Source organism: Carassius auratus, chromosome 16 (genome assembly GCF_003368295.1).
Source record: "Carassius auratus strain Wakin chromosome 16, ASM336829v1, whole genome shotgun sequence".
Classification (NCBI taxonomy): Eukaryota; Metazoa; Chordata; class Actinopteri; order Cypriniformes; family Cyprinidae; genus Carassius; species Carassius auratus.
This window is the reverse complement of record NC_039258.1, coordinates 20053310-20066773: the sequence shown is the minus strand read 5'-3', so window position 1 is coordinate 20066773 and position 13464 is coordinate 20053310. Positions and strand designations below refer to the sequence as shown.

At 36.0% G+C, this 13464-nt stretch overlaps 1 protein-coding gene across 2 annotated transcripts in view; it reads right to left on the bottom strand.

Annotated features, from left to right (window-relative positions):
• LOC113116495 (protein PTHB1) overlaps window positions 1-13464 on the bottom strand; it is a 108318-nt gene that overhangs the window by 29984 nt on the left and 64870 nt on the right. The gene's annotated exons all lie outside the window — the stretch shown is intronic.

The following is a 13464-nucleotide window of genomic DNA, read 5'->3' as shown; positions in this document are numbered from 1 at the left end:
GTGATTATTAGTTAGTGATTATGTTGTGCCTTCATATTTACAACACAGCAACATGGATGTGTGGTTGTTAATCATAAGCCTTATTTGCATTAAATTAGTATATTAATTATAATCGTTCATCCTATTTGTCAACCTCAATTTAATTCAAATTCAATGTAGATGCACCGAATTTACAGTTGAAAACGTGAACAGAAACCTAGTTTAATTATTGTTATAAGTTTTAAAACATTTTTGGGCTGGAACGATAACAATAATGGTAAATATATTAGTGTAGACACCAACAGACTGCAGTTATGTCCTTTGTCGCTTTAAATGCTAACACACTTTATCAATATAATTACAATGTTTTCATCGTTAATCATCGTTCCGAAAGTGATTCCAACAATCATTATCATGATATGGTGGCGATCGCTTTATTAACAGGCATTTAAATGTGTATGGCTTTGGTGAATGGAATCGGTTTTGAGTACGTCTGACAGAGCTCTATTTTAAGGCCTTCGATTTTTGTAAGTCTGGGGTGAGTGCCGAAAACCACAACCTCTGTCTACATTGTGCAAGTCATGATGAGTACATCCACCCAGACACATGAGCTCTTTTTTCCCCCACATGCAACAATGAGCCTGCAGTGATTGTGACTACAGATTTGAATGTGCTCTGAGGGAGGGAGGCCACAGGTATGAGATCTTGATGTTTTACTTTGAGCCCATGTTACTGGTAGCAACCAAGAGCAGGATATGAATAAATCACTGTCTTCCTGTAGGTATACATGGGGAAATCATTTATTCTAAACATTGTTGTAGTGTCCCGAGAGCCCATGGAGCAGCTAACAGCACACTAATGAAACATTCCAGCACTGAATCCTGGGAAAGTCCACTCTCATTATCCTTACAAGCTCTGAACATGAGACAAGACACGTCCACGTCCTGGCACTTCTCAACATCTGTGTTACAAGGTCCAGACTGAAGAATAAAAATGATTAATGGAACGGTTCACCCAAAAAATTACATTTGTGCCATTTTTTTTTTTTTTTACCTCGAGTTCTCAAGTAAGAATTTGGTCAAAAGGAAAACTTAGATTCAAAGATGGCTGGTAAAGTTTGACATCAGTGACATGGACTGTCATTGGTCCTTGTGTTTATTGCAAACAATGATATCAAATCTAAGACAACATCTTTGTATACTTGACTAGAGGTGTCCAATCTTGCTTCTGGAGGACCAATGCTTTAATATGTCACAACAGAGTTGCTTGAAAGTTAGTAAACTTGAAGACCTTGACTGGCTTGTTCAGATGCGTTTAATTAGAACTAAAGCTAAACTCTGCACGACAGTGGGACTCTAGGAGAAAAACTGGACACCCCTGGTCTTGACGCAGCTTGTTTTGCTATTGTATAATTATTGATGTATGTATGCAGATCAAATTGAATATACTTATAGTAGTCCTTTTCAGATTATTAATCTCTAAGATTTTGTACAATTTATAACAAATTATAATTTAACTGAAATACAGTAGAGAATGATTTTTGTTAAATGATTAATGGTTTAAATTTGAGTCTTTTTGTCACATAAAATGAATTTGCTTAATGTTGCTTTATGATATTTGTATGGTTTTTGGACTTCTCCCGAACCTTGTTATGAAACTACATTTATTTTATTTTTTTATATATATAAAATGTAATTTTTGGTGATCTAACTAAGTTTTAACATAGAAAAGAGGGCAGTTACACACAGACTAGTCTAACAACATTTATTTCATAATTTCATTATTTCTAATTCATGGTTTTATATTTAGAGGTTATAAACTTGTGGCTGTGACAAGGCATCGTCAAAAGTGCTTTCATATACAAACTGCAGTGATCCAAAAGAATTGAGAAATGCAGATGAAAGTGAAAAAAGGAAAGAAAAGAAACGAGGGCTTACTCAGGCTGTTAATTTTGCACACTTAATTATAGTTGGGATTTTACACTCTCCTCGGCTGTGAAATGTAACCAGCTGTGATTAAATCACTCTCTTCCAAACTGTCAGAGAGCACTAACATGGATAAAATGCTCGTTCCACAGTTGGAAGTGAGAAAACCACTGAGGAAATACAGTAGAAAATAGTCCCTGTCTTTTAACAAATAAAAAACTAACAGTTAATATAATACTTAGAATTGTTCTACATAAAAGACTACACGCCACTTAAAGGAAATGTGTCACCAGCTTCATGACTACACTCTGTGGCTGCGCAAGTAGGGTTTGTGTTTGTGTTTGAGGTCAAGGGCATGTGGCTGTTTGTGTTTGACATGGCAGACTGGACTTAGAGCCTTGTTGATTTAAGATGAACTGATTGGCTAAATTAAAATGCTCTCTAATCCTTGGAAGGTACAATCGGAGCAGGATTAGGGCCTGAGCAACTGTTGGAGGCGGATGGATGTCGCAGCAAAGCAGTGAGGTCATTCTTTCAGCACGATGCCCTTCTGCTGATCAGAGAGCAATTTTATAGTTTGCAGTTAATAGGTGAGGTTAATTACAACAGCTGAGGCTAAAAATAGGCTGCGAGCTCAACCTGGATCAGTGTTTCTGTCACAGCTTCAGGAAGTATCACCATGAGACCTGACCTCAGACAACCTTAAACAGCCCAAAATACCCAACACACCATCTGATCCTGAAGCGCTCCATCAAAATAATGCAGTTTATCAAAGAGGGCGACAGTGAAAAAAATATTTTTTTGATGGATGTCCAAGTACCCACTTAATCAACAGTGTTAACAATACCAAACATAAGTTTTGCTTGAAGGCATACCCCGGGATTTGTGCAGTAAAAACCAGTGATACATTCTGCATGTACTCTTAAGTCCCTTTCACACTGCTATTCCGGCAAATACAGCGGTTTATAACCTAACCGTCGGGGTTGGGGGGGGCGGATAGCGTGTTTCATTGTCTCGCCACCATGCTAGTGGATCTGCCGTAGAGACAATTGGTTGTTCTTGGAGATAGTGGGTTAACTCCGTGTCAGCACGCGCTCTGATTGGTATAGGGGCAGAGATTTCAGACCTCCGTTTATTAAGGAGATCTGTCACAAAACTCATCATCGGCGCCAAAGTTTTTTGAGCAAATTTCAAATCCGCACCCGCCCGCCATCCGCTGATTGTTTTGCGGTCAATGGACGATGCAATAATTTACTGATGCGAGCCGCAAAAAAAAGCCATTGTCTGTTCTAGAAAGGATGCAGCAAAGATATTTAATGCTAATGTATGAGGCATAGGCCTACGCTGAGTTTCATTACGATGAGATGCGCTCTACTTCACAGTGCAGTGCAAGTGAACGCGGCGCGCTGGTGCTTCCATGTCAAGGTTATCATTGTCTGCTATATTTGCTTTTTATTTATTAAAATACATGCAATTGGTTGATGAAACATTTATTAAAATTAAGATAAAATTTGTACAAAACGAAATTCGTTTTTAAGAAAGGTTTCCTACAAACCAAAATTTAATGAAGTGGTAAATATCATGTCTGACGATTTACAAAACTTCATTAAGTGGTAAAAACCATGTCTCCCGATATATTGTGCATCTTATGATCCTATCTAAAAAATGAAAATAATTTTTGATGAAAAATGTTTGTAAAAAATATTTTAATGACACGGTTTTGGCGGTTATAGAGTTGGTGTTCAACTATAACCGCCAGTTATATACTAACCGTCACACCCCTAGTTACTAGGTCCCCGACCCGGGTTCAATGCCGAAATCAATCCCGGGACGTGGTTGCTTTCACGCAGAAGGCAACCCAGCAATGTTCCATCAATATGCCGGGTCCGACGTGCAGTGTGAAAGGGGCTTTATTGTGTACTTAAAAAGAGTAAATACAGAATAGATCTCATAACAGAAAACTGGATGAAGCCACACCCACCATAAATATTCCAGTACTTAAATCTGTTTACTAAATGGAATATATGACTGCCCAACTTGAACTGAAACTGGATATTTTCATACAAAGGTTGACAGCTGTCTTGATGTATCTTAACGCAATGACAATGAAGTGATTAGTTAGGATTCCATATTCTATTGTTTGATTTTCACATAACACTGTATGTGTTTTGTTTCTACTCTTTTTATTGTATTTAATTTTTTTCTTTATTCAAGTACCTGCTGTTTTCAGGGAATGTTTAGTTCATCATTTGTAATTAGTTTAAAACGTTCCAAAGAAAGTAAAAACAAAAAGAAAGCCCTAAAGTTAACAACAGTAAATTAAATCTTCAGAGCTTTTAAACATACTGTCTGGCTGTGACAATGCGAGAAGTTTCACATACAAACACATTGCCAGATTTTTAGTATATATCTGTTCACTGATCTGAACAAAGAACATGCTTAATCAGAATAATTAAGTTCTAATCAAGCAGTAAGAATGATAAATTCATTCATTTAGATTTTAATGCTGTCAAGTGCTTCTTATTTTATCAAGTGGGAAAACCATAGTGCCAACCAATAGTGTGTTGCTTCTGTGACCATCTGAGAGAACAAAGACAAAAAGCTGTCAAATGCAGACATTCATGCAGGAGGAGGAGAAAATCATCTGAGATATTCTGCATATAGTATATCCATACCTACACAGTGTAAACAAACATCTTACAATTCTATGAGTTCTATGTCAAATGTCATGGTTAATCACGAATCCCCTGCAGTGAGGGTGAAGGGGTTAATCAGATGTGCTGACTCACACGCCGCTTCTGCAGCGGTCAGCAGGACAGAGCAGCAAGTGGATTTAACAGACAAAGCAGCCATAGATCCGCAGAGAAGGGACTCACAGGTTTAATCCAGAGCCTCATTCTTAATTGAAGGATGTAATGTGTACTTGTTTTGTGTTTAAATACTTCAATGCCATGTTAATATGTAGAGACAACTATAAGTAAGCCATTGCTATGCTGACTTCCTGAAGAGTTTAAACAATATGGATCTATGACGTTCTCAAAACACTGCTCTGTTTAAGTAAAAACAGGGGCTTCCTGCTATCTAAACAAGTGCATATTGCATTTGTATGGTACAAAGTAAAAAAAAAAACTGAAATCTTTTATGCAAACCCTTTTACTTTTCAACTTTTACTAAAAGACTTTCAATCATCTTCGAAACACAATTAAATTGTGTTTACATCTAGAAACACGTCAAGCCATCCCGTTTGAGCTTCCAAACACTGATGTTGACTCTTCATGAATGTGTGGTGATAAATATTAGATCTATGTAAAAGCCTAAATGTGGATCTATTCATCATATAAAATATTTGCATCTCTTCAGCAGACTTGGTTTATATGGATTCATTTTATCGTGTCTTTATGAACTTTTTGAAGCCTGAAAATGTTGATTGCCTAAACTTGGACAGATAATGGATGGATATGATAGAATATTAAACCTGAATTTTAATTAAAAAATCTAATAAAAAACAATAAAATCTTAGCTTTTGTTCTGAGGATGCATACAGATCTTAAGGCCCGTTCACACCAAGCACGATAACTTTAAAGATAACGTTATTAGCGTCCACAACGGCGAACGTTATTGTCTGTGTATTCTAAGCGGACGTGGGTCTGCTGCTTTAAATTCTCGAGTTCATTACAGCAGGATTGATTCTGATTGGTTGGCAATGATTTTATCGTTCATCAGAAAAAAAAAAATAGTTCTGAAAGTGATTCCAACGATATCGTTTCTCTTTGCCTTTATCGCTATAGATGTGGTGTGGATTCCGCTATTCTTTAACCCCTTTGCGTGCAAACATCGCTGACGGCCCCAGTTTATTATTGTTTCACTTTCACAGCACATTAAACATCACTGTCTTACTTCATCTGGACAAACTGTGCATCAATGGAAAGTTTAAAGACTCAAGCTTCGATATTTGACCAATATTTTGATAAAACATTGTTGGAGTGACAGATATTTAGTGATTTATGTCAGGAGTGCAAAATAATAAATCCGTATTATGCCACATTTTGAATAGAAATTCACAACTCACTCATATTCAGTCACGTCAAGAGCGGTTTATTTGTGTTCACATAGACTCACTGAACAGCGTCAATAAGGATTTACAGACCAAAGATGCATATCTGCGGAGATATATGGATATATTTACTGATGTTTACTTCATATTTCTTCAGACAGAATCGTCATTTCTATTCATTTTCCACGGATTTACGCGATCAGATGATAAACAGCCTCTCCCAGCGATCTCTGTGTGCGTGCAGTAGTCACAGCTCGTGCGGTGTGTGACTCAGACTCTGATTGGGTCTTTCAAACATCAATCTTAGAGTTTCATATCTGGACACCGCCCCATCGTGTCACATGCTTCCTGCACACTTCCTGGTAGTTATCTGGCCAAAACAACACTGAAACACCTCTGTACACACAAAATATCCGAATAATAAACCCGCGATTACGATAGTAAAGCTTGGTATGAGAATTTCTTGAGATCTGGGGCGTTTTTATAAAAAAAATCGAAAATGTACATCGGAAATGCTAACTTGTGCAGCGATGAAAAAGGCTACAAATAACATATTTTTACAACAGTAAACGACCAAATTCCACCCCTGATCGCTAAAGGAAGTTATTATAAACACTCGATCGGGGTTTAAAGTGAGTTTTGAGTAAAAGTGTACTAATAATTTCATAAATTGTCAGATGTAGCTTGATGCTAACGTTAGCACCAATGCTACTAATAGCAGGTGCTTTTCTTCTTCATAATGCATTTTTGTCTCAATAATTCACGTAAGGTCGTAAGAAAATGTTTTGTTGTATTTTTATAGTAAGACTTTTGATAAATAAGGGCTAAATGCAAAGAGAGACTGAAGTGAGATCGCTGCTTTGTTGCTTTGTAAAGCCTGAAAAACCACAATCAAGGCTAATAAAGGTGGAATAAAAACAAAAGAATAATGATAAAAGAATAATGCGGATAATGTGTCATACTTGGCGGAGGTGTGAAAGAACCGTTTGGTGAGAACAATACAATCATGATTCGGGCAGTTTTCAACAGTGAAACATACACAAAGAGCACAGGAAAGTTTACATGTGAGATCTTACAGAGATGACAAGGGCCATAAATCAATCTGATTAGCCTTCTCTAAAAACACACATGACATGGCCTTAGAAAATATTTCATAAAATTCACAGTTTTACAGATTCGATTATGAAATTTTTTATGAAGTCTTGGAAGACTTGTGGCCTTAGCTACACTGTGTTTTCAAACTCATTTCCTACATCAACATTTTTTTAAATACATTTAAAACATATGTTTTTAATATTTTTATTTTTGTTTTTATGTTTGAGCTTATATATCTCTATTATCATAACAGTCTGAGTGATTCTGATTCCTGAACAGTAAACTTTAAAGTGTCAGCTTTGTGAACAAAGGTTGATTATGTATCTAGTCAGAAAGAATCATGAGCAGAAACCTTTTTATTTTGGGTATGTAATTTCGGTCTCCATGCCAAAAAAGGGGGGTTACTAGTAAGGGGTTAATTTTGAGAACGATTTTTAAAACTATATCTTTATCGTTATCTTTTTATTTATCGTGCTTGGTGTGAACGGGCCTTTACAGGTTAAGTAAAATATTTATATTTTTGGGTGAACTGACACTTAATAAATAATAAAAATATACACTTAAATATACTAATATGGCGATACTGTATTTATTGTGTACGTGTCTGTTGGAACTCACCAGACCAGATTTTCACATCTGCAGTGCATCATGTGACTAATGTTGAAACTAGCTTCCTTGTGTGGCCATGCTAACATTAGAAAATAAACACAGCAGCTTAGTCAAGGTATTTCCAACTTTTGGCTTTAAATGGGATAATATTTTTGGAAGAATGGGTTTCCCTCGAAAAATATATTTAAAATTAAAAAAAATATATATAATTAAGTCCTCTGATGATTTGTTGAATTAGTCTATTGCCTCCAACATATACTGTATATACATAGGAGCAGGAGTCAGTTTTTAGGAGGTTGTGAATCTCTTGTAGGAGTCAGGGAGTGGACAGTGATTTAGAGGAGATTCTCATTTCAGAGCTTGCGGGAGATGTGGAATGTGCCAGTGTTTGCGGGCGGTTTCTTACTGAGTTCTCTGTCCGCAGTGATGGCTGGCCGCCCGCCACTAAAACCACACCGACTGTCCTGCCAACTAACTCCAAACAGATCAGCTTGTGTAATCTCCTTACACTTTCCCTGCTGTGCTGTTGCCATGAAGCAGAGCTAATTAATTAATGCAATTAAACACATCTGTCGACAGCTTTGCCATCAACACATTTTTGCTTAGCATTTTCTTGTCTTTTTTAACAAGCGCTACCTGGAAATGTATCTAATTTCCATCCCTCAATATTTAGGATGGAACATATCCCAGTTTTTACTGCGTAATTGGAGGGAACTAACTACATGTGTACGAGAGAAAGACAGAAAGAAGATTTTTGTTTTAGGATCCTTCTTTTCTGGAAAACTACTGACTATCTGATTAAACTAGGAGATTACCATATGGCCTAAACAAAATCAACTCAGACACACGTAATAAAAACTTTAGCCACTGGCCAAAAACTTCAACAACATACACAGATTGTGCACAGCCTGAGCAGAGTGTTTCAATGAGCTGTTGGGGACCGTGATGAGGAACATACGTTAGTCATCGATGCTCTGATAGCACATGCAGTGCGGTTTACAGCCCACTGGACAGCTGGGATCTGGAAAAGTATAGTTTACAGTTCACTGCTTCCTTTTAACAAACTTAAAGGTATATTGTTAAAAACGACACAAAAGCCACTTTTGTTCAATGCCAGATTCACAACCTCATCAGAAGTGTTGGTTTTTTTCTTACTGCAGTAAAACCACAATGCCACCAGTAATATTGAGAATTCATGAGCATGTGGGAGTGTGGAGGTCTTTACACTTTAAGCATTTGGTAAATCAATTAATTAGAAAGCATTCAGGACCAGGGGCATTATGCACCATCAGTGTCCTTGGTCTCTGACTTAATGATACTTTTCTACGGCAAGACTATCAATACCTAAAAAGAGCCTGCGGTGGTCAGGTGGTACAGTGGTCGCTGGTACAAATTCGTAGCTCTCAGAAAACTCTCAGTCCACAAGCTGTAATTACTAGTTCTACGTGGACGTGACCACTTTTTACGAGTCGGAATCTCCTAATTATGGCAATTCCGATATGGCATGAGCACACCTTTATACATGGCTCACATCACATGACTGTGGATGGCACTCACCCAAAGTTGCACATGCACAGTAATGTACACTTCTGCATTAAACTGAGAAAAATGAAGAGAATGGAAGGAAAGAAACATACTTCTATAAGTATTTGATCACAACTAATCATGAGAACATAACACATGTAGATAAAGAAGCACATGACAAGATCAACATAACATAACTTTGAGAAATCTCATAATAAAACATACAAATATGATCAACAACACAAATGTTGATATTTTCATGTCTTTCTTTATCTTCATGTGTTATGTTCTCATGATAAGTTTCAGGTGTGTCTTGTTTAATCATTGGCCCATGAGTGTATATATAGTACTCATATTTCCTTGTATTTTTGTAACCCTCTGTTGGTGAGTTTGTCAAGTCTGTTCAAGTAAAATTCTCATACTCATGTCATAGTTTACTTCAGTTAATTTTGAATCTGTTTATTAATAAAACTGCACGTGTTCGCAACTTGACAGTGGAATTAGTATAAATATGAGATTATCTTATACCCACAAGTAAAAAAAAAATATTGCGTAAATAAAATTTCAAACTTATTTGCTTTTATAATTATTATTTTTTAATTAATAGCCAGTATGTGTCACGTAAATGTGTAATGCTTTTAAATGAAATTTTTAGTTTTTTATCATTATAATATTTTTAATTAAAAAAATGAACTTTTATTTTTGAATTTTTATGCGTTATGCATTATCTAAAATCTAAAAGTACACTTAAATCAAAGATTAGCAACATAATGCTGCCTTCTTTAGCAAAATAAGTCCTAGTGAAAATGAAATTACGTATGAAAAAAAAGGAAGCATTACGAATTATGTAATATAATATCCCACTCTCTAACAACATAAATATTTGCATTCAAATATGTGACCCTGGACAACAAAACCAGTCTTAAGTGTAAATTTTTAGATTTATAGATTATACAATATCTGAAAGCTGAATAAATAAGCTTTTCATTGATTTATGGCTTATTAGGATCGGACAATATCTGGCAGAGATACAACTATTTAAAATCCCCTTTGAAGTTTTCTAAATGAATTCTTAGCAATGCAATGCAATGTTTTGATATATTTACAATAGGAAATGTAAAAAATATCTTCATGGAACGTGATCTTTACTTAATATCCTAATGATTTTTGGCATAAAAGAAAAATCGATCACACTAGATCACATCGATCACAAAGAAACTAATCACAGTGACTTAAGAGGTCCAGGGTCACATATTCCCTTGACAAGTACACAGTCTTGGCAGATTGTTAAATACTTTATTTTGCTTCAAATCAAAGTTTGTAATGTTGTGTTTTACTTTGTTGCTGGTTGGTTTGGTTCACGGCACAACACTTTAACAAAGACAAAATCCCTTCAGGAAGGTCACTGAAAAAGTGTACAGTATACACACTGCAGCAAGCTTAAAAAAATGCAGCCAAGATGGTGCAGGCGATGTGACACAGACTAAAATATTTAAAAACAAACCATTTTCAACTAAGATTTGCATGTCTTGTATTTTTATGCTTGTTAGAGTATGTTTTTGTTAGTTTAGTTTTAAACTCTATTGAAATTAACATCAAGTCTCGTCTCTTGTGTGCTTCACGTGAGTAAATCTATTTTGTCTTGAGTAAATTGTGCAAATTTACCCTGCTTCTCTGAGAACATTAACATAATGAGAGATTAATGAGGCCTGTTTAGTGGGAACTCATATATGGGCATCAGCTTCCCTCTCATCTCTGCTATCTATAGGTTTCAGCACTATCTGATAGAGCACCAGCATTGTAATGGAAACCATATGACAATCTGCTAAATATAGAGCCAATCAAGCCTTAATCATGACACATGTCAGCATGTGAAAGGCCATTTATTACTGGCTCTCATCATAAACTCTCCATACACTGAGTAATCTAAGTGTCCGCTATTAAAACCTGGTGCACACTGTACAATTTTGGCCATGGTTTTGCCATCTAGGATTTCTGTTGTTATAGGGCAAAATTGTGAGGCTTTGATGGCCTAGTTGGACATGTTCACAGATGGAGAATTAATGATCTTTGTGATGAACAAGAAGCTTTGGACTTTGGAGACCATTCAAAAATCATAGTATTCCATTAAATTACAAATTACCTCAAACTCTTCCTTATGTACGTAATGACTTCACCCAGGTTGGAAGATGCATTTTTCAGTATTCAGTTTGTCTTTTTGTGGTTTGAATAAAGTCATCTAGAAAAAAACTATAATATAGATTTTTTGACTCTTTTGGACTACCACCTGAAATTTGAGTACAGAATGACATGACAACTGCTGGCATGGAGTCATTTCACTCCGGAGTTGGTTATGGACAAAAACTGCACACTCTGACAGGGAATAAAGGTTTGTCTAAAATATGATTATAGTGTGACCAATAACAGTTTGTTTGTAAGAGAAATTCATATACGGTATACAACTCTGTTAATGACTTGGGTAGGGAGGGGGGAATTTACTAATGATCATGATGTATGGCAATGTTTTTCGCAGTTATTTGTTAATTTTTTGGTTTTGATGTAAAAAAAACCAGAGCGTGAACTTTGCTGCTGTACCATGGGTGCAGCAGGCACAATTATATTACACAGTGTCTGAAAATAGTCCCCAGCTAGTTTGTGTAGTTGCAGCGATAGCAGAGTAACATTGCGCCTGCTTCACCCATTGTCCAGCAGCAAAGTTCCTTGATTATTACGCAGGAATAAGAGTATAGTTCCTAGTCATAACGGCCTAGCAACTTTTTATTTTCCGTCGGTCTTAGTACACAATGTAACTACAGAAGAAGTTTTAAATAGGAAAAATATAGAAACTCTTTGGTCATTTTTGAGTGAGTTGCTACCGGTCTAATCAGATTCAATGATCTATGCTAAGCTAAGCTAAAAGTACTACCGCCAGACCCGGAGATCGTCTGAATGGATTTGAAAACGGTAAAACTCAACTGTTAAATTTTAGGGGAGTTGGAATTTCAAAAAAGTGGAGTGTTCCTGAAAGATTCATTTTCATCTATTGAAATGCTAAAACTGACCGTTTTTATTTATAGATGTTAGACGGCATTTTATTAAATGAATCTACATTTAGGATAAACAAATGAGTTATCTGAATGCATAGAGTATAAGAATTACAATAAATACTATAATTACAATACATTTCGTTAACTTTGTGCATAAAACAGTGAGGTATGCTGTTTTATCTGTTATTGCAATAAAACTAAAAAAATATTGAAGGGCCCCAATGCAGTTACCTCGACTGTACTGCCGGCCCTTTAAGCCACTGCTAGAATTACATGGATCTGAATTTAGGGTGTTTAATAGCCAACGATCCATGTTGATAAATATATAGTGTTACTTCAGAGTCTAGCTGCTGATCTGATGTGAGATACACAGAGGACATGTGAACTCTGAATGTGTTTTAAAAGAGATGAGAGACACATGAAAGACTGGCTTCTGTTTCAATTAACATCACACACAATGTTTGAATCCTTTCAACTGTATCAGATATCCTTCCTCACTGTTCCTGTTTAATGGCTTCCTCTGTCTAAATATTTCTGTGTTGTTAGGGGAAATGGTACGTTTAATAACTCAGACAGAAGAAAGCTGGCGACTGAGGTACATGTCTGAGCAGATCTTCCTCTTCAAAGACCAAAACAACAACCAACTAATGAGCATTCAGGCTTTCTCCAATATTTGGGGTGCACTACTGAGGATCCAAGGAAATCTAAACATATGAAATATCTGGGAAATGCGTTACAGTAACTGTATTAACTAAAATTAACAACACAGACTCGTCACAAAAATAAGCCTGTGATGACATTTCTACGAAACAATATTACATTGCTTCTTGCATGTGACATTGTGAAATGAAATGTCCATTGAGTACCACTAAAAGATTGTATTGTTTTATTCAAAACTATTATTGAAAGTAAATCTGGTAATGTTTTATTCGGCTGGTATTTGTATGCTGTCAGACATGTAGAACACTGTTTCTTTGGGACGCTGATGGGATTAACATCTTAGTAAAGCCCATCAGCACTTTAAACAGCTCAAAGTAATTATGAAGAACTAGTCAATAATTACTATCCATTTCACACATTCTAACACTAATAAGATTTCTGTTTTAAAGCTTACCAGAGGACATGCAGCCTACTTGTTTCGAATGATGTCTTTTCCTTCTTTCATTTTTACATAAACCGGAGTTTGTGGATTTTGGCAATTGTTCCTTTTGAGAGTTTATTGTTCTTCTCT